Genomic DNA, 26608 nt, shown 5'->3' with positions numbered 1-26608 from the left:
GTGCTGTTGCAGGCATGAAAATGTAACAGTTTTGCAAATATAGTTTTCCTCTAAATGTGTCCCCAAAAGCCGAATAGTGGATCACCAGTGCAAGATATTGATGTTTAAATAAAGTCTGTGTCTACTAAGAGGTAAAATGATGCTCAGTAGTCTTTTCTCAGTAGTAGAATGTTAAAAGTATCTGTGATTTTCCCATCCAATTCCTCTTGTCTGTTATGAGGAAAGAATTTTAATAGAACCACTAAATCTTTGTAACTATATATACCATTGACCCCTCTGTAGCTGATATAGACAGAGAGGCAGTCATACTTTTATTTTCTTTATTGGTGGGATTAATGGCTTACAGTCATAGTGAGAGGCAGTCATACTTTAAGGTGCTTATTCTAGAGAAATTTTATCTGTGGTCCAGAAGGTGGCATGGTAGATAAAGCTCTAGACTCTCAAGCATGAAATCTTGAGTTCAATCACCAGCAACACATGTACCAGAGTGATGTCTGGTTCTTTATCTCTCTTCTCCTATCTTTCTCATGAATAAATAAATAAAATATTTTAATATTTATTTATTCCTTTTTTTGCACTTGTTGTTTTATTGTTGTAGTTATTACTGTTGTTGCTGTTGATATCGTTGTTGTTGTTGTTGTTGTTGTTGGATAGGACAGAGAGAAATGGAGAAAGGAGGGGAAGACAGAGAAGGGGAGAGAAAGATAGACACCTGCAGACCTGCTTCACCACTTGTGAAGTGACTCCCCTGCAGGTGGAGAGCCGGGGTCTTGAACTGGGATCCTTACGCCAGTCCTTGTGCTTTAGCCACGTGTGCTTAACCCTCTGTGCTACCGCACAACCCCATACATAAAATTTCTAAAGAGAGAGAGAGAGAGAAAGAGAGAGAGAAATTTACCAAAATGTCCATATTTTAAAGAATAATTATCTCTGAAAGTCTTCATTGGATATGGCTTTAAAAAAAAAAAAGAGAGAGTCAACAAGATCTGCTCTTTTTACTCCTAAATACTCTACAGCTCCTGTGAGTTAGCTGGTGTCCCTTGCCAAAAATGTGGAAAATAGTGCACAGATGCTGGGTAATCTATTAGCCATTTAAAGGAATCCCCTCTGCTGTGATTTCACAGAGGAAAGGGGGAATTAGATACACTAGGTTCCCTAAATCAGGCATTTTACTGTAGCTTCCAAGCATACAGACACCAGTACTTTCTGTCCATGAGGAGTAGCATGCCAAGGAGAAAACCACTTTGGCAGGTAGCAGTGAGCTCTTTTCTCACCCAAGGCAGCTTGCTGCATGGACAAGCAGCCTCAGAACACAGACAAACCATGGCCATTCGGCAAGCTGCCAACCAGCACCAATCCCCCTGCTCTTCCCCCCTGGACAACTTTCATTCAGGTTCTAGTCCACATCCAACCTCCTGACAAAGCAGAAAGAGGATCCAGACTTTCCAGACTTTTCATCTGCAAAGCTCCTGTCTGAGTTTGTGCCTTCCCTACGGTACTCCATGCCCCTGAGAAGTCTGAGCTACACAAGAATGTTTCCTCTTTAAGGCAGTCTAGTATCTTACTTCTCTACTGTTCTGTTCATTTGGAGAGAGACAGGCTGGGAGGGCTGCCACAAACACAGGAGCTTCCCCTAGTACTGTAACACCTGCCTGAGGTCATAAACATGAGCTGTGGGCATGTGCTACTGAGTAAGCTATCTGCCTGCTCCTGGGTGACCACTTCCTCTGACCTTTGCTACATTATGTTTTTACTGGGTTTCCCTCAAACTTTATGTATTTTCTTTGGATGATGTAGTATGTAAACCCCACCCACACAAAGTAATTAGAGAGAATTGCAAGGCGCTCCAGAAACTGGTACCTGGCCATTGAGGAAAAGCAGTGTAATACTAGATTTGCAGATACCTCAGTTGAAGCTCATCCCTGGCACTTACTAGTTAGATAAGTTTGAATAAGGTTACTGACATTTATGCCACAGTATTTTCAGCTATAAACCAGGAAACTACCAGGAAAACCACCTCTTAGTGCTGTTAAGAGGATACTATCAGTCAGTTCAAGTGAAGCCCTTAGAACAGGATGTGAGCAGGTCCTCAGTCAATGGGATAGATAACAATTTTCTCTTACCACCAGGCTTATTATGGGGATCCCTGTCTGTAATACCCCACCACTCCCAGAGGCTATCTTTTTCCCCCACCTCTAAATAAAGGGTAAGAGACACAGAGAGAAGAGACACCACATGGCAGGGGAAACAGAAAAATGGTTCTTTAAAAAGATTCTCTTGTGGAGGCCAAAAGATAACATACCAGGTTAAGCCCACATACTGTGAAGCACAAGGACCAGCTCAAGGATCCAAGTTTGAGCCCCACTTCCACCCCGGCTCCCTACCTGCAGTGGGGGGTCACTTCACAAGTGGTGAAGCAGGTCTTCAGGTGTCTATCTTTCTCTCCCCGTCTCTGTCTACCCCTCCTCTCTCAATTTTTCTCTGTCCTATACAATAGCAGCAACAACAACAACAGTAACTGCAACAACAATAACAGAAAAAATGGCCACCAGGAGTAGTGGATTCATGGTACAGGTATCAAGCCCCAGAGCCCTGGAGGCAATATATATATATATATATATATATATATATATATATATATATATATATATATATATATATATCTTGCCTGAGCCTCTGAGGTCCCAGGTTCAATCCCTTGCACCAATAGAAACCAAATCTGAGCATTGCTCTGGTAAAACAAACAAACAAAACACCACAGCACTGCACATGAAGCTTCCTCCCTGTAGACATTCCAATCTGGAGGCCAAGGGCTCAAACTCAGATCCTTGTACCTGGCAATGTATGTGCTTTACCAGGTGAATCACCTCCTGGCTTCTGATTATAAATCATTAGCCATCTCTGTTTTTAGGTTTCTTTCAGACCAAGCCTAAATCTTTTCAGAAGATCATCTGACAGTGCAAGCATATGAAGCCTCATTTTTAGGAAATGTTACCTGAGAGAATCTAACTTCCATTAATAGTCACTCCTCAACCCTATACTTCCACGTGCTTCAGCAGTTGAGGAAAGCATTTTTCAGTTCTGAATTATTAATCTACTCTGGCACAAATATCATCTTTAATGCAGACAAAAGAGGCCCTGTCAAAATTTATACATATAAAAATCAATTCAAACACATTTCAAGGAAAACTGTGTTTTACCAAAACTACAGACATAAGTCCACAGCAAGAATCTTGAATTGCGATGTTGAGTTACTTTTTTATTTTTCTTTTTCCTCCAGGGTTATTGCTGGGTTCGGTGCCTGCACCATGAATCCACCGCTCCTGGAGGCCATTTTTCCCCCTTTTTGTTGCCCTAGTTGTTGCAGCCTCCTTGCGGTTATTATTGCCATTGTTGACTTTGCTTTTTGTTGTCGGATAGGACAGAGAGAAATGGAGAGAGGAGGGGAAGACAGAGAGAGAGGGGGAGAGAAAGACACCTGCAGACCTGCTTCACCGCCCGTGAAGCAACTCCCTTGCAGGTGGGGAGCCGGGGGCTCGAACCGGGATCCTTACGCCGGTCCCTGCGCTTTGCACCACGTGCGCTTAACCCACTGCGCCACCGCCCGACCCCCTTGAGTTACTTCTTTAGTTACTTTAGAAGAATTCTACTTCTATCTGAATGTAAAAAAATAAAAGTCAATTAAATAAGATAATGTTCAAGAACACCACAGAATGGTTAAAAACAATGAGGATAAACTACCTTTCATGGCATAATATTAAATAAAAGAAGCAAGTTCTAAACTAATCTGCCAATGTGAGACACTTAGTGTTAAAACAAGGGGAAAAGCAGAACCAAGACTACTGACTACCAGTTTTCTCTAGTCTCCACAGCTACAACAAAAGCTACAACATATATACATAGAAATGGACTTAGATCTCACAAGCTATCACAATGGTATACATGCCCCTGAATACATGTTTCTAGGCAAGGATGACACACACTCACTACACAAAGCTGCCTACCAGTGGCCAACCCCCCCCCACCTGCACTAGCCTGCTGAAGCCTGTCATGTCTCATTTCCATGCTATGCTACCCACTGCCATCATAACTTTGTGCCCACAACTTTACAGGAGCAGGAACAGGAAAGTAAAAACTATAAGCAGTGACAACATTTCAAAGGACTGTGACAGCTTAAAAGCAGCCACATGGGGAGTCGGGCGGTAGCACAGTGGGTTAAGCACACGTGGCACAGAGCACAAGGACCGGCATAAAGATCCCAGTTTGAGCCCCCGGTTCCCCACCTGCAGGGGAGTCGCTTCACAAGTGGTGAAGCAGGTCTGCAGGTGTCTATCTTTCTCTCCCCCACTCTGTCTTCCCCTCCGCCCTCCATTTCTCTCTGTCCTATACAACAACAATAACTACAACAATAAAACAAGGGCAACAAAAGTGAATAAATAAATTTTTTAAAATAGCAACCACATTGCAATTTAATTTTCTTTTTTAATTTTCTTTTTTAAAATATTTATTTATTATTTCCTTTTGTTGCTCTTATTGTTTTATTGCTGTAGTTATTATTGTTGTTGATACTGATGTCATTGTTGTTGGATAGGACAGAGAGAAATGGAGAGAGGAGGGGAAGACAGGGAGGGGGAGAGAAAGATAGACACCTGAAGACCTGCTTCACCGCCTGTGAAGTGACTCCCCTGCAGGTGGGGAGCCAGAGGCTCAAACCAGGATCCTTATGCTGGTCCTTGCGCTTCGCACCGTGTGCTTAACCCCCTGTGCTACTGCCCGACTCACACAATTTAATTTTCATAGTAAAGGACTCTGGGGGTAGAGCCACTGAGAAGCACTTCATTTTCTGTACAGAACCTGCATTTATGGTTTTCCACACAATCTGTGATACACAGCAATCTCAAAATTTCTGGTTTAACAAAACAACAGACAGCTGACCCTGGTCACAAGAATCAAACATAATGTGAACACACACACACCTGCAATGATTGATCAAGACAGTAGCTTGAATAAAACCCCAAACTCAATATGACAATATAAACTTCCTAAAGAAGGCTTCAAAGCTAAGGTACTAAGACTGTCCCATTAAAAAATTTAATGGAGTGGCACAAAGCGCAAGGACTGGCATAAAGATCCCAGTTTGAGCCCCCGGCTCCCCACCTGCAGGGGAGTCACTTCACAAGTGGTGAAGCAGGTCTGCAGGTGTCTATCTTTTCCCCTCTCTGTCTTCCCCTCCTCTCTCCATTTCTCTCTGTCCTATCCAACAACAATGACATCAATAACAACAACAATAACTACATCAATAAAATAACAAGGGTAACTAAAAAGGAATACATAAATAAAATAAACAAATATATTTTTTAAATGAAATGGAAGAAAATTTTAACGATCATAGAAGAAACCAGAGAAGAATTCAGTAACTAAAATAAAGAATAGAGTAGAGGGATTCACCATCAGAAAGACAGATGCCAAAGGCTGAAGTAATGAACAGTAATGAAGTAAAGATTAAGTAGAGAAATACATCAAAAAATGAAAAATACTAAAACAAATTAAGACAATCCAAGAAAGTAAGATAAATATGGATCATTGTGAAGAGAAACAACATTCATATCTTATGTGGTGCTAGAGGAGAGGAGATAGAAAAAGAAACAATTTATACTTGAAGAAATGCTAGCTGAGAATCCCCCCAAAAAAGAGATAGACCCTCATATTCAGAAAACAACTCCAAGAAAAAACAAAACACCCAAACTTAAGCTCACCAATGGCAAAGATAAAGAGAGAATTTTAAAGGCATCAAGAGAACGGCAGACATTAACAGATGTTTGGATAGAAAAGTTATGGGGAGGGGAGGTGATGGTGCACCTAGTTGAGCACATATGTTATAGTGCACAAGGACCCAGATTCAAGCCCCCAGTCCCCACCTGCTGGGGGAAGCTTTTGAAGTAGTGAAGCTGTGCTGCAGATGTCTCTTTGTCTCTCTTTCTCTATAAGAAATAAAGAAGAAAAGGAAAAAATAAAGACTAGGTAGGCACAAAGTCCCAATGAAGCCATGATGGCAATTTTTTTTTTTTTTACAGAAGCTACACCTTTCACCTTCTGCATCCCATAAAGAATTTTGGCCCATACCATACACCTAGAGGGATAAAGAATAGAGAAGCTTCTAATCAAGAGGACAGGAGACAGAACTCTGGTGGTAGGAACCGTGTGGAATTGTACCCCTACTATCTTACAATTTTGTTAATCATTATGAAATCACTAATAAAATAAAAATGTAAGTGATTATATTTTTACTTTGTTCTGGAGTACTGATTTATTTCATAAAAGATGCATTTTAAGCATGTGATTAGATGGTCACAATAAAAGTGTGGAGGTATGGAAGAAAGGAGTCCAGATAACCTTCAAAGTAAAAAAAAAAAAAAAAAAATTCACACAGAGCTGACTAAAAAACCCATGAAGGTCTGGGTGACTGAATCCCTTCAGCTTGTAGGTATATTTTAGTTCCTAGAGTCCAAATGACAATGGAAATGGCAAAAGTTAAAAACAGAGTGGTTTAACATGATCAAGTTGACCTGGGAGGCTTCCAAAAAAGCAAATATTAATAACATCAATTTTAACAAACATGTAAGTTTGCACAGTAAGAACACATCCAAATTACTACTAAGGCTTTTAGCAAAATGAGCCACAACAATAAAATGTTACCTTAGCATGTCCTCACACTACTTTTAAGTAGCCCTCTTGGGGAGAATAAGAAGTTGGCAGAAAAGGTTTATACGACTTACTACAAAAAAAAAAACACCAACCAAGGCAAAATTATACTTAAAAACAAATTATCTCCCATAGACCATACATTTGTTTCCATGGTTCTGGTACACTTAAAGATGATTAACTCCTCAGTTAAACTGGATTTTAAAAAGCTATAACAATAGCTTTTCTCAAGACTCCCACACACTGGATCTCTGTTTTGTAATGCCCATTTTTCTCTAGTTTGGTTGTTCAACTGTTTTTACAGAATTGACAACTGTAGGCACAGCTCTTTCCCAAAAAAAGATCACTTATGGAGTTGAGTGATGGTGCATGCTGTAAAGCACACACATTACAATGCATAAAGACCCCAGTTCAAACCCCCAGTTCCTGCTTACACGTGGGAAGCTTATAAACAATGAAGCAGTGCTGCAGGTATCTCTCTTCCCCTCTCCCTTCTTTCTCAATTTCTCTCAGTCTCTACCCAAAATAAATAAAATAAAAACAGACCATTTATGAACTCAGTGATAGAAAGGAACTTTAATTTGAATTGACTTACTGGACATGTAGACACCTAAAAGCAAATATGTAAATTTGGTGGCAATCACATATGAAAATTTAAAAAAACAACCCCTGTTTGTTTTTAAGCTTATTTCTGCAAGATGCCCTCACCATATCATAATATATTTTTGAGGATTACCTCAGACCTTAAGTGTATTTGACATTAACTCCACAATGGAATGTACAAGAGAAAAATCCTTAAATGATTCATGTGCATCAACTCTTGAGTAGTGAGACTACTGTTATACTTACATGCCAAATGCATTTTGCTATACACAGACACATTCCTTCTTAAGAACTGCTTGGTGGTCGAATAACATAGCTCAACCTCAAAGACAGAAAGGGGCAAAAGCCTGAAAGGAAAAGGCCTGCTCTGAACTGTGAGCTAAAGAAAATAGAGAGACTCTTATGGATATGGACCGAGAGGGTTAAAGAGTTATTAGAAAGCGTTCCACTTCCAAAAGGGAGAAGGTGCACAGATGCTCTGCTCGACCCTCTTCTTGACGATCCTCGCCAAGTTTGAAGGCCATGAGAAGGAAGAAGCAGATGGTTCAATGTGAGCAAGTCAAAAGGAAGTTGCATTTGCCTTACTCGGCTTCCTAGCAACTAGTGTGAGTGATGCCAAGAAAGCCAGCCGGCTCTGAGGAGAAACGCGGCAGGATGTTTGGAACCCAGCAGTCAGGCAGAGGAGAGTGGGCCTCCAGACACTTCCACCTGGCAAAACGAACCCTGTGCCCACTGACACCCACACTTCCTCCACACTGAGCTCTCCCACCTCCCTCACCTCCAACCTACCTGGTAATGTTAACTACAGCCACCTGCCTCCTCAATATTCCTTTTAAGAGAAGCTTTCAAGCCCCAGTAGGCTCCTAAGAAAAGGCTGGCCTAATCATCCAAGAACAATTTCCCATCACCCAGTGGGAGGGAGGGCCCATGCATCCCCACGGTACCATGGCCCATGCATCCCCACGGTACCATGGCCAACTGGACAAAGGATTTTGTGGGCCAACAATCCTGAGATCAGACACTGAGAAAAGGCAGGCAAGGGGCCAGGTGGTGGCACACCTGGTTGAGCACACACATTACAGCGTGCTAGGACCAGGGTTGAAGCCCCTGGTTTCCACTTGCAGGGGAAAAGTTTCACAAGCATTGAAGCATTGCTACCACTGTCTCTCTTCCTCTCTGTTTCTCTTCCCTTACAATTTCTTTTCTTTTTCTTTTTTTTTTAAGTTTTATTTATTTATTTATTTCCCTTTTGTTGCCCTTGTTTTTTATTATTGTTGTAGTTAGTGTTATTGATGTAATCGTTGTTAGATAGGACAGAGAGAAATGGAGAGAAGAGGGGAAGACAGAGAGGGGGAGAGAAAGAGAGACACCTGCAGATCTGCTTCACCATCTGTGAAGCGATGCCCCTGGAGGTGGGGAGCCTGGGGCTCGAACCCGGATCCTTATGCTGTCCTTGCGCTTAGTACCATATGCACTTAACCTGCTGCACTATCGCCTGACTACCCCCTTACAATTTCTATCTCTGTTTTTAAAGACATTTTTGAGATAATTGTTATATTTTAGCTCATTTAAAAAATATTTTACTTATTTATTGGCTAGAGACTGAGAGAAATCAAGAGGGATGGGGAAGATAGAAAGGGAGAGAGACAGAGACATCTGCAGCACTGCTCCACCATTTTCAAAACTTTCACCCTGCAGGCGGGGACTGGAGGGTTGAACTTTGGTCTTCACACACTGTAACATGTGTGCTCAACTAGATGTACCACCACCTGGCCCCAATTCTCTCTTTGTCTTCAGTCAAACCGTTTTCTTGAAACTTCACCTTAGAAGGGGCTGGGCAGTAGCGCACATAGTACGTGTAGGGATCCTGGTTCCAGCCCCCAGCTCTCCACCTGCAGGGGATCGCTGGTGAAGCAGGTCTGTAGGTGTCTATCTCCCCCCTTTCTATCTTCCCCTCCTCTCTCAAGTTTTCTATTCATTCAATTTTTTAAAAAATGGAAAATATGGCCTCCAGGAGCAGTGACTTCATAGTGTTAGCACTGAGCCCCAGTGATAACCCTCCCTGGAGGAAAAAAAAAAAGAGAGAGAGAGTGAGAAAGAAGAAAACTTTACATTACTAAACATCACTCTCAGAGGCTCCAGGAACAGGCCTGGCTATTTTTAACTTTTAACTGTTGCATCTCAATTACCTCGACTTATTAGACAGCTGATCTATTAAGTTCTCAGGGTAGGGCCCAGTGGGGATCAATTTGAAAATTAAAAAGATTTTTAAGAATCTACACTCAGAAGTTCCATCATCATTTCAAATTTCACTGAGAACAATTTGAATCTGAACACTCCTCTGGAGAAATTTCAATTGAGCCTGCAGAAATGGGAAAAGAGTCATAACATGGTGCTGTCAAAAAAAAGAAGGGACACAAAGCCAAAGAAATCCTTCACAGAACCTTCCCATAATTCTCTGAAAGGCAGGGGTCACTGCACAGCTGCTCGCATGTTCCTGTGGGACTCAGCCATCACACATTCCCCCATCCCCGATTCTGAAAGATATGTCTACACTAAAGTGTCCACACAGGTGTTTATAGCATCTTTACTCATAACTGTTGTAAACTAGATGTGACCAAGGCACCCTTCAGTAAGGAAGTTGATAAACACATGATAGTACCTCCACACCATACATATTATTAAGCAGTCAAAAGAAGTGAATTGTCCAGGTTCAATCCCCACACCACCATAAGGCAGAGCTAAGCAGTGCTCTGGTAAAAAAAAAAAAAAAAGAAGAAGAAGAAAGAAAGAAAGAAATAAAGAGAAGGAAAGGAAGGAAGGAAGGAAGGAAGGGATGAAGGAAGAAAAATGAAATGTCAAATCACAGAAAGACTGATATGAATCTTTTTTTCTTTAATGTGGCACAAAGTAGTGAAATCAGGGACTCACATATGCATGACACTGCCAGAAGGACTCCCCCAATCCAATTCCCAATTTTTCATTCTTTCCTCTTTAGAGAGAACAGAGAGGAGAGACATCATACCATCATTCCACCATCTACAGTGGTCATATATGGCACTGGGGTTCAAACTCAGGTCCTCATCCACTGCAGCGAGTGCACTCTACTGAGTGAGGTCATCACAGAAATCTAATCTACTACTACTAGTACCACTACTAGTAGTGGTTTAATAGTGGTTTACAAGATTATAAAATGACATTGGTATAGTACTATACCAAACCCACCAACAATGATCTGTGCATCTACCCAGATGAATATTTTTAACATGGTTTTTTTCTTTTTTCTCTTTCTTTCTTTCTTTCTTTCTTTCTTTCTTTCTTTCTTCCATGGTTATTGCTGGGGCTCAGTGCCTGCACTATGAATCCACTGCTCCTGGAGGCTATTTTTTCCCTTTTAAAGCCCTTGTTATTCATTGTTGTTGTTATTGCTGTCATTGCTGTCATTGGATAGGACAGAGAGAAATGGAGTGAGCAGGGGAAGACAGAGAAGGGGAGAGAAAGGTAGACACCTGCAGACCTGCTTCATCAACTATGACGTGACCCCCATGCAGGTGGGGAGCTGGGGCTTGAACCGGGATCCTCATGCTGAATCCTTGTACTTTATGCTATGTGCACTTAACCTGCTGCGCTACCATCCTCCCCCCACCAGATGAATATTTTAAAAATATATTTATTGTTTAAAATGATGAAAACATCTCATCTGGAGCAAACTCAATGGTAGCACATCAAGTAAGATAAGCCAAAAAGAGAAAGACAGGGAGTTGGGCGGTAGCACAGCGGGTTAAGCGCACATGGCGTAAAGCACAACTGACATAAGGATCCCGGTTCGAGCCCCGGCTCCCCACTTACAGGGAAGTCGCTTCACAGGTGGTGAAGCAGGTCTGCAGGTGTCTATCTTTCTCTCCTCCTCTCTGTCTTCCCCTCTTCTCTCCATTTCTTTCTGTCCTATCCAATAACAACATCAATAATAACTAAAAAAACAATAAAACAATAAAGGGAATAAAAAATATTAAAGAAAAATCATTTTAAAAAAAAGAGAAAGACAAATATCAAATGATCTCACTCATAGGTAGAACTTAAGAAACAGGGACAGAAGCTGGATGGTGGTCCACCTGGTTGAGAGCATGCACTACAATGTGCAAGGATCTAGATTCAAGCCCCCGGTCCCCATCTGTAGGCAGGAAGTCTCACAAGTAGAGAAGCAGTGCTGCAAGTATCTCTTTCTTGCTCTTTTTGGAAAAAAAACAAATTTCACCACTCCCATCACCAAAGGTCTTGTGTCTCCATCCTCACTCACACAGATAACCACTATAGCTCTCCCACAGTGTTGAAAATAGGTTGATATTTTGCTTTTTTCACATCTGTCTATGCAATTGTCTATCTTCTTCATATGAGTGAAACCATTCTGTAGTTGTCCCTCACCTCCTTACTTGCTTCACTGAGCATCATCTTCTCCAGTTCCACCCACTTTATCCCAAAGGACACAGTACCATCCCTTTTTATTGCTGCATAATACTCTGTTAAATATATGTCCCGTCACTTTTTTATCCAGTCATCTGTCAAAAGGCATTTTGCTTGTCTCCAGGTTTTTGCTATTGTGAATAAAGCCACTATCAACATGGAGGTGCATATATCCCTTTGAATCAGTGTTATGATATTTTTGGAGTATATGCCTAGCAGTGGAATTGCTGGGTCATATGGCATTTCCATTTGTGTTTGTTTAAGGATTCTCCACACTGTTCTCCAGAGTGGTTGCACCAGTTTGCATTCCCACCAGCACTGTAGTAGAGTTCCTCTCTCTCCACATCCTCTTCAACACTTGTCTTCCCTTGTTTTATTGATGGAATCCATCCTCACAGGTGTGATGTGGAATCTCAATGTTGTTTTAATCAGCATGTCTCTGATGATGAGCAAATTTGAACATTTCCGCATATGTCTGTGACCCCTGTGTAAACCTTCCTTAGAGAACCATCCATCTATTCATATCTTCTGCCCACTTTTTAATTGGGTTGTTCTTTTTATTTTTGTTGAGCTGTAGGAGTCCCTTATTGATGTTTGATATTAACCGCTTGTCTAAAGTGTATTGTGTAAATCTATTTTCCCATTTGCTGGGTTTCCTGTTTCTCCTTATGAAATTTTCTTTTTATGTGTAAAAGCTTTTTTCATTCATTCATTTTTATTTTTGTTTCCCTTGCCCATGAGGTGGAGTCTCCAAATATGTCTTTAATATTGAGGTCCAGAAATGTTTCACCAATGTATTCGTCTATGTATTTAATACTTTCAGCTCTAATATCCATATCTTTGATCCACTTTGAGTTAGTTTTGGTGCGTGGTGTTAGGTGGTGGTCTAGTCTCATTTTACTGCATGTGACTGTCCAATTCACCGAACACCATTTATTAAAGAAACTTTCTTTTCCCCGTTGGACAGTTTGGGTTCCTTTATCTTATACAATGTGCCTATATGTATGGGTCTCTCTCCCTCTCTATCTCCCATCCCCTCTCAATTTATCTCTGTTTATATGCAATAAATAAATACATAAATCCACTGTCCCAAGTTTAAGTATCAACACTGTTTTTTAATGTATTTTGGAGAGAGAGAGATATTGACTGGGGAGAGGCAGAGAGAAAAAGAGAGAGAGATGGGAGTCGGGCCGTAGCACAGTGGGTTAAGCACACATGGTACAAAGTGCAAGAACCAGTGTAAGGATCCCCGTTAGAGCTCCTGGCTCCCCACCTGCAGGGGAGTCACTTCACAGGCGGTGAAGCAGGTCTGCAGGTGTCTATCTTTCTCTCCCTTTCTCTCTCTCCCCTCCTCTCTCCATTTCTCTCTGTCCTATCCAACAATAACTACAACAATAATAACTACAACAATAAAACAAGGGCAACAAAAGGGAATAAATAAATAAATATTTTAAATATATAATTATATTTTAAAAAGCGCGCACACGAGAGAGAGATCTTAGCACTGCTTTACCACTCATGAAGCTACCACCTTGCAGGTGGGGACCAGGGATTTGAACCTGGGTCCTTGTGCACTGTAACTATTGTAATACTACCTAACCACTACATGGTTGATTTTTTTTTCATTCTTTCTTTAAAATGTTAAGTAGAAAGAAGGTGAGAGAGAGAGACCACAGCACTGCTCCATCATCTGTAGAGCTTCCCATGTGGTGATGGGACTCAAACCAGAGTTGTGGCAGGTGGGAATACGTGCATTCTACCAAGTGAGTTATCATGCAGCCTAGTAGTTTCTATTGTGTTTGTTTGTTTGTTTTGAACTTCAACACTCAAAAGACATTTAGGTTTCATAGACTTCTGACCTTTTCATTTTGCACATAGAAACAATTAGTTCTCCAGCTTTTTCTGGGCAATGGCTTTATTTGGTTTAATGACTTGAATATCTTATTGCTTTTTTTCCCCCTTATTATTTTATAAATGAAAATGGAAAACAGTAGGAAAAAAAAAAGCTGACACCATCAATTTGAAAGAAATCGCTTAGGGAAAACAAATGATCTTTTCAATTAAATAAGATGCTTACTAGGACCTGACCCATCAGCTGAAACTGTGCTAGAAACACCAAGTGCTAGAAAACCCTACAAATATCCCAGCCCACATTAAGCATTTACTCATTCCTCTTTGGTATCTTTTCCAAAAAATATCAGGGATTCCCTGATCTCTCTATCCTCCAGTCCACACATGTTTTAGGGTTACCTGTGGAAGTTGAGAGCATGAGCATGAGCTCATTCATTCATAGGGAACTACTGAGCATGACAGATTTGCTAAGTATGACCTCCAAGTGTGTCCTGCATGCACCCAGAGCCCAGTGCACAGTGTGCCCAAAATAAATATTTACAGGGGTCAGAAAGGTAGCACATGTCTCTCCCACATAAGATTCTGGGTTCCATCTCAGTCACTCCATGGAAGCAGCAAAGAGAATGCACTGAATGGCATAACAGTCTCTCTCTCTCCCCCGGCCCTTCTCTCTCTTTCCCTCTCACTCTCTCTGTGTGTCTCTCTCTCTGTCTCTGTCTTTCTCCTCCCCTCTTTCTTCCCACCCCACCACCCCTCCCCTAACTATAAGAACAAGAAAAAGGTTGAGCCGGAAGATGACTCATTGGTAATGTGTATGTATGAGACCCTGAGTTCATTCTCTGGCTCCACATAAAGAAATTACAAAATAAATGTTTATAGAATACATGAAAAGGTTTCCATTCCTCACATGAGAGTAAGTGTCCATTAACACTAATCTCACAGGCCTAGAGACAGTGTGCAAATTATTCTGAAATTCTAGCCTTCAAAAAAGCACACGGCTGAGAAAACAATCAAATTTACAAAGCCAACCCAGAACACGACCTCAATTATACCATAAACCATAATCAAGAGGTTGTCTCAGTGGGAAGTAATACCATTCAAAAAAAAAAAAAAAGCTAACATAAATGGTAAAAACTGCTTGAAGCAGTCTTTTCTTTTTTAATTCTTAAGAAAAATAATGAATGCAGCCAAGGAGGCAGTTCAGTGGGTAGAGCACAGGATTTGCATCTGTGTGTCTACAAGCTCCACCCCTAGCACCAAATATAATACAGTGGAGCAGAATGCTGTTTTGGCTTCTCTAGCTCTCTCATGTGAAATAAATCTTTTTTTTAATATTTATTTTATTTATTTATTCCCTTTTGTTGCTCTTGTTGTTTTATTGTTGTAGTTATTATTGTTGTTGTCGTTGTTGGTTAGGACAGAGAGAAATGGAGAGAGGAGGGGAAGACAGAGAGGAGGAGAGAAAGATAGACACCTGCAGACCTGCTTCACTGCCTGTGAAGCGACTCCCCTGCAGGTGGGGAGCCGGGGTTCGAACCGGGATTCTTATGCTGGTCCTTGTGCTTTGCGCCACCTGCGCTTAACCCACTGCGCTACAGCCCGACTCCCGAAATAAATCTTTAACAAAAAAAAAAAAAAATGGGGGGTTAATTAAGTGTGGAGCTGAACAGTGGCATAACGATCAGACTATATGTGTTAGCGCACACAGGGATCCTGGGAGTTCAAGCCCCCAGTTCCTACCTGCAGGGAGGAAGCTTCTCAAGTGGTGGAGCAGTGCTGTAGTTGTCTCCATTTTTCTCTCTTCTTTTCCTCCTTTCCTCCTATTTCCACACTCTATTTGGGAAAAAAGGAGGGCATAGGGGTTGGTAAATAACTACCAGGAACAGTAGAGTCCTGCAGGCACTGATCCTCAGTGATAACATTGGTGGCAATAAAAGAGAAAGAAGTGATTCAACCCTTGATCAGAAATGAACAATCAGAAAAGCACTGAGAAGTGTCAGAGTACTTCCTTCATAACAGAAAGAGAGTAAGGGCTGGTAAAACAGCACAAAGGTTATGCAAAAGACTTTCATGCCTGAGGCTCCTCTGAGGTCCCAGGTTCAATTTCCTAGCACCAGTATAATCCAGAGCTGAACAGTGCTCTAGCCCTTTTCTATTTCTCTCCCTCTCTCTCCCTCTCTCTCCCTCTCTCTCTCTGTCAGTCTCTCTCCCTCTGTGTGTGTGTGGATATCTTTTTTTTCTTGCCATGCAGGCTTTTTTTTTTTATCTTTATTTGTTTATTGGGTAGAGACAGCCAGAAATTAAAGGGGAGGGTGAGGTAGAGAGAGACAGAGAGACACCTGCAGCCCTGCTTCAGCACTTGTGAAGCTTTCCCCCTGCAGGTGGGGACTACGGTTTCGAACCTGGGTCCTTGTGCACCGTAACATGTGCATTCAACCAGGTGCCCCACCACCTGGCCCCTATGTGTAGCTTTCTCTATCTTTCATCAAAATAAATAAAATCTTTTTTTTAAATTTATTTTATTTATTTATTTATTCTTTTTGTTGCCCTTGTGTTTTTTTTTTATTGTTGTAGTTATTATTGATGTCATTGTTGTTGGATAGGACAGAGAGAAATGGAGAGAGGAGGGGAAGACAGAGAGGGGGAGAGAAAGACAGATACCTGGAGACCTACTTCACCGCCTGTGAAGTGACTCCCCCTGCAGGTGGGGAGCCGGGGGCTCGAACCGGGATCCTTCCGCTGGTCCTTGTGCTTAGCGCCACCTGCGCTTAACCCACTGTGCTACCGCCCGACTCCCCAAATAAAATCTTTTTAAAAAGAGAATGAACTGACATTAAAGTGTATGCTTTGTAGTATACCACCTCCATCTTACTTACAAACAGTATGACAAAAGGATACATGACCAATTAAGAAACTTTACTTCCTCCAAAGTCAAACAGTACCCAAGTGTCACTTCAAGCACCCAATTCACTCTTTCTATAGTAGGTTGTGTTCCACCACCCCCCACATACACCCCCAAAAATTGGAATCCTAGGCCTGGGAACTATGAATATGAACTATTAAAGCACTAAAAAAAATTAAATAATAACAGAGTATTAATAATAAAAAAAAGATGAGATCTTGGAGCAGGGTGGTAGCTCATTCATTAGAAAACATACCTTACCAGGGGTAAATAGCATACTAGTTATGCAAACAAACCCTCATGCCTGAGGTTCCATAGTCTCAGGTTCAATCCCTCACACCACCATAAGACAGAGCTGAACAGTGCTCTGGTTAAAATAAATAAATAAATAAATAAATAAAAATATACTTTACCACACATGAGGACCCAGGTTCAAGTCCTTGGTTCCCACCTAGGGAAGTCTCAAGAGCACGGAAGCAGTGTTGTAAGTATCTTTCCTTCTCTCTCTCTCTCTCCTTCCCTCCTCTATTCTCTCTGCCTCTCACACTGTATCACAAGAAAAGAAAAAAATGATAATAAGGTTGTGCAGGCACCAAGTTTCAGTGACTCCCCTGGTGGCAAACATAATTAACTAATTAAAAATAAATATGAGAGCAGAGGGGGAGATGGTGTGATGGTGAAGCAAGAAGACTTTCATGCCTGAGGCTCTGAGGTCTCAGGTTCAATCCCCCAACACCTCCATTAGCCAGAGATGAGCAGTGCTCTGGGGAAAATATATATATATAAGTTATAAATGTGTGATGCAGGGGAAATAGTTCTGCTGGTAGAGTGTAGGACTTGCATGTCTGAAGCTCCTGATTAGATCTTTGGCACCATATGTCCCAGAGTGGTACTGTGCTTTTTTCTCTCTATCTTATGGATCATATGAAACATAAGAGATTTTTTAATGTTTTATTTATTTATTTAACATTTATTTATTCCCTTTTGTTGCCCTTATTGTTTTATTGGTGTAGTTATTACAGTTGTTATTACTGCTATCATTGTTGGACAGGACAGAGAGAAAGGGAAGACAGAGAGGAGGAGAGAAAGATAGACACCTGCAGACCTGCTTCACTGCTTGTGAAGCAACTCCCCTGCAGGTGGGGAGCCTGGGACTTGAACCCGTTTCCTTATGGTCCTTGCGCTTTGCGCCACCTGTGCTTAACCTGCTGCGCTACTGCCCAACTCCCAAGGTTTTTTATTTACATATTTTATCAAAATTTTTATGTTTACTTAATTATTTTAATGAGAGAGAAGAGGGAAAGAGAGAGGCAAAAGCAATCTGGATTATGGTGATACAGGGGATTGAACCTAGGATCTCAGAGCCTCAGGCATAAGTCTCTTGCAGAATCATTATGCTGTCACCACTGCCCTAAAATATTTTTTTTTAAGATAAAATCTTAGAGTCTGGGCAGTGGTGCACCAAGATTAGTGCACACATTACCATGCATAAGGACTCAATTTCAAATGGCTGGTTCCTGGCTGCAAGGGGAAGCTTCATGAGTGGTGAAGTTGTATTACAAATCTCTCCCTCTTTATCTCTCTCTCCGTCCATCCCCTCTCTGTCTATCTCTATCAAATTTAAAAAAAAAATGGCTTCCAGGAGTGGTGGATTCATCATACAGGCACTAAGCCTCAGGGTTAATAACCCTGGTAACAGACACAAAAAGAGAGAGAGAGAGAGAGGGAGAGAGAAAGGAAGGAAGGAAGGAAGGAAGGAAGGAAGGAAGGAAGGAAGGAAGGAAGGAAGGAAGAGAGAGAGAGAAAGAAAGAAGAGAGAAGAGAGAGAGAGTCCGGAGGAGTTAAGTGCACGTGGCACTAAGCGCAAGGACTGGCTTAAGGATCCGGGTTAGAGCCCCCAGCTCCCCACCTGCAGGGGAGTCACTTCACAAGTGACTCTCCCCCTCTCTGTCTTCCTCTTCTCTCTCCATTTCTCTCTGTCCTATCTAACAATGACAACATCAATAACAACAACAATAAGAAAAAACAAGGGAAAATAAATAAGGAAGGAAGGAAGAAAGAAAGAAAGAAAGAAAGAAAGAAAGAAAGAAAGAAAGAAAGAAAGAAAGAAAGGAAGGAAGATGCAGATGTGGTCAATCTAGCCTCTACAGCTGTAAGAGAATGCTTTGTTTAATCCATCTACTTTGTGGTACATTGTTTTGATAGCCCTAGAAAACTAGTAAATTCTAATTCAAGTTTTCATGAAAGAAACTAGGTCACACTGGAGAAAGTACTAGACGTTTCTTCAAATTAGTTACTATTGAGTTGATAGTTGCTTGTTCATGTTTGGTTTATGGAAATTACAGCCATGAATCAATGGCACTGGAAATGCTATACACAGAAACATATCCATGTGCACATATAGACATCATCTGCCATATTCAGATGATACTAAGAAAATCTCATTCCAAGATACTAAAAACATTCAAGGAATATACAATAATTTATCTTGATAGACAATTTCTGATTCTAACATTTGATGTTCAAGGATTTCCCCAGGAAAACATTGATCAATGGTCAATTGATCAATTGGTCAATGTTAAAAACTAGGCTACTAGGCATATATATATAATTTATTTCTTTTAATGAAAGAAAGATACAAATATATAGATAGAGAGAGAGAAAGAGAGAGAGAGGCAAGAGCACCGCTCAGGTCTGGATTATTGAGGTGCTGGGGATTGAACCCAGAACATTAAAGCCTCAGGCATGAGTCTTTGCACCCATAGCCCCACGATTAGACTTGTTGAGAGGACTTGTAATCCTGATTTTGGTAAAGGCTCATACAGTTATTGAGCAAGCCAAATTCAGAAACCTGATATTTCCTCTAGCCAGGCAAGTATGATCAGGTTCAAGAAACCAAATCATGGGGCTGAATAGAGGCTCACCCACTAGAGCAAAGAATTTAATATGTGTAAAGAGCTAGATTCAAGTCCTTGGTCCCCATCAGCGTGCGGGAGGTTTTACAAGCAGTGGAGCAGTGTTAGAGGTTCTCTCTGTGCCTCCCCCCCCCCATATCTCACCTTCTGTGAAAAATAAATAAAAAGAAAAAATGAGTACTGAGAGTGGTGGAATATTTTTGCAGGCACTACTAACCCTGGTAGAAAAATACATAAACAAACAAAACCAACCCACAGAGCCTGATTTCCAAGACAAAAGGTTAACCCATTAAGTTTCTACATACCTCAGGCAGGGGAGAGATAGTATATCGATTATGTAAAATGCTTTCCATGCCTGCAGCACCAAGGATTGCAATTTCAATCTTCACACCACCATAAACTAGAGTTTAGAAGTAGTAATAAATTTTAAGGCTCTCAATAACCAGAACACCCTGCTTGCTATCTAGAGCTCCCTCACTCCAGATTACAATTAACAAAAAAACTAAAATAGAAGTCAGGAAACAGCTTAGTTAACAAGTTCAGGCTATAAGGCAGAACACTCTCTTTCCTCAACCAACAGAACACTTGATTACAATTATATTTACTGCAGTGCCTATCCTCACTACTACTCTAAGGAGGTAGACATTGCCACCTGTGAGTAAACTAATGTTGGGGGAGTTAATGGATCACCCTGTATCGGGGGGAAGTGGATCAGCACTTGTTTCCCCAATATTTAAAAAGTCTTGTCATTCATGTCCCTGGGTCCATGCTCCCAGAGGGTTAAAGAATAGGAAAGCTATCAGGGAGGGAACGGGATATGGAGTTCCCATGGTGGGAATTGTGTGAAATTGTGTCCTTCTTATCCTATGGTCTTGTCATTGTTTCCATTTTATAAATAAAAACTTTTAAAAGGGGGGCCAGGCAGTAGTGCAGTGGGTTAAGCGCAAGGACTAGCATAAGGATCCCAGTTCGAGCCCCTGGCTCCCCACCTGCAAGAGAGTCGCTTCACAAGCGGTGAAGCAGGTCTACAGGTGTGTCTATCTTTCTCTTCCCCTCTCTGTCTTCCCCTCCTCTCTCAATTTCTCTCTGTCCTATCCAACAACAACAGCATAAATAACAACAACAACAACAACAACAATAAAACAACAAAAAGGGAATAAATAAGTATTAATAAAAACTTCAAAGAAAAAGTCTGTCATGAATTATCTCAACAAAGAATTGAGGAAAGAGTATGATTTTCAGTAATTTTTTAACTTTATTTAGGAAAATTGAGAACATTCACATTAGGCTGAGAGAGAGAAAGAGAGATAAGCCCCTACTCACATCTTGATGAGAGACCCATGTTATGAGAGAGAGAGAGAGAGAGCGTGAGACAGAGAAAAGAGAAGAGCTCTTACCACATGGTGACCTACGCAGAAAGAAAAAGACAGAGAGAAAAACCCTTGAGAGCTACTTACTATTCATATGTGGACTAGACTGAGTGTCATGCCTACAGATCCAGCTTTTAACACCCAAGCCCCACCTCTCCCTTTCCAAGCCACACCTGTCACCACTCCCATTTGCTGGGAAGCAGTTTCCTTCTTCCAGACAGGTGTGTCTAGAGAATATGTGTTCTGGTGTGGCACAACAGTGTCTGTCCCCTTAAGTACTTCTCGTCCCTCAACAATCCATTAGCTCAAAGAATAAAAATGAAGCCCAAAGCAATAAGGTGAATAACAGGCAGCAACTAACTCCAACATCCTGACACTTAGCTCTTCACCACACATCACTGCCCCTTCTCGGAACAAGCCTCCCCAGCAAACAGGAACACAACTATCTGCTAGACTGAGGATCTTTCTTCCACAGAAATTTGCATACATGGAAAAACCTGCTGCCCCCAGCACTTCCATTTGTCCATATGTTACATGCAATGTACTGATACACTACCCATAACCCAAGCCTATTACAAGTAATCAGATCACAGCTGACCTTTACTAAGTGATTAAAAGGCTCTGTTCTCTAACAAAGAGGAGGAAATGCCACCAGGTTTATTGCTGGGTCTCGATACCATAATGAGACCACCACTCCTGGAGGGCCTTTTTTTCTCCCCCTACCCTATTCTTTCATTTGACAGGACAGACAGAAATTGAGACAAGGGAGGGGAGATAGGGAGAAAGAGAGACAACTGCAGCACTGCTTCACTAGTTGTGAAGCTTCCCTCTACAGGTGGGGACCAAGGGTTTGAACCTGAATTTTTTTGCACATAATAATGTGTGTGTGTGTGTGTGTGTGTGTGTGTGTGTGTGTGTTTTGTTTTGTTAGAGAAGGAGGGGGGAGAGAGGGAGAGAAAGAGAGAGCATACAGCACTAGAACTTCATTTAATGCAGTGGAGGCTGGGTTTGAACCTGGGCTGCACTCGCGGCAAAGCAGCACTTTACCCAAGTGAGCCATTTCACTGGCCTGGGGACCTGGGAAATGTTGAGTTTCACTAACAACACACTCACAAATCCAAGAGACTGTCACTGAGACATTCTCCGCTGATCTCATTAGCTTCAAGAGTATTCTCCCCAAACTCCACCTGCACAGTCTATCGGGTCTCTGTTGCTGCCTGATTTCCCAGAAAAGGCAACAACTGACTCTACCCATCTTATCATTTTGTTGCTAGTTCCTGTATGTGGGGATCATGCTGGTCAATACATTAAAACTCTCCATTATTGGGGATTAAGAATTGATATGCAGCCTGTGTCACACAGAAACCACACCACAGACTATTCCCTTGGTTACTGCCTAAGTAGCACACGATCACAGGGAGCTCGGTGATATCACAAGCAAGATTAAAAACATTGCCAAGTGACTCCACAGAGATGCTAGGGCTTCATGGTTACCAATCAATCCCACTCCTAGAAACAAGTTGCACCTTTAACCTCCACAGCGGGGAGGAAATTAATGTATTCTAGTTAAATGAAAAAGAAATAAGATAAGGACCAAAAGAAGAACCAATGTAGCAGATAGTAGCACACTTGCCTCTTTAGATATGCAGCCCTATTCTTTGCCAAACCTGACTTCTAGAAAAAAGTATGAATGTCAAGCATGTCAAGCTGATACTCTCAGGAAACTTACACTTATGTATTTTGTTCTGTTTTGAGGCCATTTTATTGGGTGGTTAAGAGTTTACAGTGCAGCTGTTGACACCTGGGCACAGTTTTTCATCTCCCTGTGGTAGATGTCTTCAAAATGCTCGCACCCCAACTTAGGTCCCTCTCCATTATCATGCACCAGGACCCCAGCTTATGTGCTTTTATTCTGTCTCATTCCAAAGGACCTAAAGGTTCTGTATCAAAGAAAGTAGCTGCTTAGAACTTGGACTGCAGTTGGTGTATTGCACCAAGGAAAAGACATTGGTGTAGGGAGGTAGGATTCAGGTCCTGGAACACAGGCAGAGTGGAGGTTGAATTGTTATGTGGAAACAGAGAAATGTTATGCATGTACAAACTATTGTATTTTCAACTGTAAACCACTATCCTCCCAATAAATAAATAAAAATAAACAAATAAATAGAAGAAAATAGCTGCATAGGTAGGGCTGAGCAAACAGCATGATGCAAAAAGACTTGCATGTCCAAAGTCCCAAATTCAGTCCCTGGCACCAACATAAGCCAGAGCTGAGCAGTGATCCAGACTTTTAAAAAAATGGGACTATTTTTTCTTTTTCTTTTTTTAATATTTACTTATTTATTTATTTTCCCTTTTGATGCCCTTGTTTTTCATTGTTGTTATAGTTATTGTTATCATCATTGTTAAATAGGACAGACAGAAATGGAGAGAGGGGGAGAGAAAGATGAGAAAGATGCACCTGCAGACCTGCTTCACCACCTGTGAAGCGACTCCCCTGCAGGTGGGGAGCCGGGGGCTGGAACAGAGATCCTTACGGGGTCCTTGCGCTTCGTGTCACATGCGTGCGCTTAACCCATTCCACTACCGCCGGACTCCTGGGACTATCCTTTCATCATCTATGTTTTTTAATTACTCCCAGTCAATTTTGCAATTATGTCCATCATTACTGGAGTTTCTCAATTGTAAGATCAGCACTATTTTGCTCTACAGCTGAAGCTAGGAATCTTTTCTTACAACTTAGTATGTGCATGTAGTGTTGCATATTTTCTTATTAAAAGCTAATAATATGAATTATTTCCTTCCCAGTAGGAATGACACCTCAGAATAACTGCATCATTAACAAAGGGTGGTACAGAAGCAGGTCTGTTAATAAATAATGAAAGGATAATATAGTAACAGATTACCAACATCCTGCAGCAGCCAATGAATTAATGGAGCTCGACAAAGGTCAATGGTTGCTAACAACTCAGGCATAAAGACAGCTAGGCATGAGGCATGTCTCTGAAGGGATGCACATCACACCTCTGGAAACAGGCAGTCCAAAAAAGAACTGGAATCTCATTATCTCTAGAGTTGCCCACAACTTACAGGAAATACAGGGGCAGAATGGCAAGTCAAATGACACAGCAGAATGCAACTGGCACAATCCAGACTCTAGAAAAGCAAGTATTTTCTTCTTCTTCACAATTGTTTTAATATCTTCTTGCTTTATATGTTGGAAAGAGACAGAAATTGAGAGGATATAAAGACCACGTGGTCCAGAGGTGGCACAGAGGATAAAGCATTGGACCCTCAAGCATGAAGTCCTGAGTTTGATCCCTGGCAGCACATGTGCCAGAGTGACATCTGGTTCTTTCTCTCTTCTCCTATCTTTCTCAAAAATAAATTAAAAAAATTTTTTAAAAAGACACCTGCAACATTTCAACACTACTCCTGAAGCTTCCTCCCTGCAGGAGGGGGCTGGAGGTTTGCACCTGGGTCCTTACATGTATGCGCAAACAAATGTGCCACTGTACAGCTCCCCAAATTTTTTTTAAAAATTTTTTAATATTTATTTATTTTCCCTTTTGTTGCCCTTGTTGTTTTCTTGTTGTAGTTATTGATGTCATTGTAGTTGGATAGGACAGAGAGAAATGGAGAGAGGAGGGGAAGACAGAAAGGGGGAGAGAAAGATAAACACCTGCAGACTGCTTGTGAAGCAACTCCCCTGCAGGTGGGGAGCCAGGGGCTAGAACCAAGATCCTTACGCTGGTCCTTGCGCTTTGCCCCACGTGTGCTTAACCCCTGCACTACCGCCAGACTCCCCCCAAAATATTTTTTTAATGAATCTATAGATTTAAAGAAGATTTAAAGGCACACACATTACAGTGCCCAAGGACCCAGGTTTAAGCCCCTAGTCCCTACCTACAGTGAGGAAGCTTCACAAGTGGTAAAATAGTGCTGCAGATCTTTCTTCATCTCCCTAACACTCCTTCTCTCTCAGTATCTCTGTCAGTATCCAAATAAATTGATGGATAAGTTTTGTTTTTTGGTGTTTTTTTTTGCCTCCAGGGTTATCGCTGGGGCTCGGTGCCTGCACTACAAATTCACTGCTCCTGGAGGCCATTTTTCCCATTTTGTTGCCCTTGTTGCGCTTTTGTAGTTGTTGTTGTTATTGTTATTGTTGTCATAGCTATTGTTGTTGTTGGATACGACAGAGAGAGATCGATAGAGGAGGAGAAGACAGAGAGGGGGAGAGAAAGATAGACACCTACAGACCTGCTTCACCACTTGCGAAGTGACCCCCTGCAGGTGGGGAGCTGGGGGCTCGAACCAGGATCCTTATGCTCGTCCTTGCACTTTGCACCATGTGCACTTAACCCGCTACACTACTGCCCAGCCCCCTGAATAAGTAATTTTTAAAGGGTGGGGAGATAGCATAATGGTTATGTAAAGATACTCTTATGCCTGAGGCTCCAATGTCCAAAGTTCAACCCCCCCCCACCTCCAGAAGCCAGAGCAGAGCTAAAAAAAAAAAAAAAAAAAAAAAAAAAGGCTTGAGAATGGCGAGACAGATGGCAGAGCATATAGAGCACACAATTTACATACTGGAGGTCCTGGGCTCAATCCTCAGTGCTACACATGCTGAACAACAGTCTAGTCTCTCTCTTCTTCTATCACAAATCTTTTCTTTTTTTTTAACAATTGTTTTTTTAATTAATTTATTCCCTTTTGTTGCCATTGTTGTTTTCTCATTGCTGTAGTTATTGTTGTCGTCATTGTTAGATAAGACAGAGAGAAATGGAGAGAGCAGGGGAAGACAGAGAGGGGGAGAGAAAGACAGACACCTGCAGAACTGCTTCACCACCTGGAAGCGACTCCCCTGCAGGTGGGGAGCTGGGTGCTCGAACCGGGATTCTTACACTGGTCCTTGCGCTTGGCGCCACTTGCGCTTAACCCGCTGCGCTACCTCGCGACTCCCATCTTTTCTTTTTTTAACATTTACTTATTTATGAGCGAGGATAAGAGGGAAAAGGAGGGAATCAGACCATCACTCTGGCACATGTAATGCCAGGGCTCAAACTCTGAACCTCATGACTTAAAAGAGCTCCACATTTTGGGAGTGGGGCGGCAGCACAGCAGGTAAGCGCACGTGACACAAAGAGTAAAGACTGGTGTTAAGGATCCAGGGTTCGAGCCCCCGGCTCCCCAACTGCAGGGGAGTCTCTTCACAGGCAGTGAAGCAGGTCTGCATGTGTCTTTCTCTCCCCCTCTGTCTTTCCCTCCTCTCTCCATTTCTCTCTGTCTTATACATCAACGCCGATGACATCAATAACAATAATAAAACAACAAGGGCAACAAAAAGGAATAAATAAATAAACATTTTTAAAAAGCTAAAAAAAAAAAAAAAAGAGTTCCACATTGTATCCAATGCACTACCTCCTGGGTCAACCAAAATAAATCTTTTTATTTATTTTTTTATTATTTATTTTCCCTTTTGTTGCCCTTTTGCTGTTGTTGTTGTAGTTATTATTGTTGTTGATGATGATGTCGTTGTTGGATAGGACAGAGAGAAATAGAGAGAGGAGAGGAAGACAGAGAGGGGGAGAGCAAGACAGAAACCTGTAGACCTGCTTCACCACCTGTGAAGGGACTCCCCTGCAGGTGGGGAGCTGGGGGTTCAAAACGGGATCCGGTCCTTGCGCTTTGTGCCACATGCGCTTAAACCGCTGCGCTACCGCTGGATCCCCCAAAATAAATATTTTATAAATAAGAGAGGGCTGGGCAGGAGAGATAGCATAATGTCTATGCAAACAAACTCT

Source organism: Erinaceus europaeus, chromosome 2, assembly GCF_950295315.1.
Source record: "Erinaceus europaeus chromosome 2, mEriEur2.1, whole genome shotgun sequence".
Classification (NCBI taxonomy): domain Eukaryota; kingdom Metazoa; phylum Chordata; class Mammalia; order Eulipotyphla; family Erinaceidae; genus Erinaceus; species Erinaceus europaeus.
Note: the sequence above shows the minus strand (reverse complement) of the source record.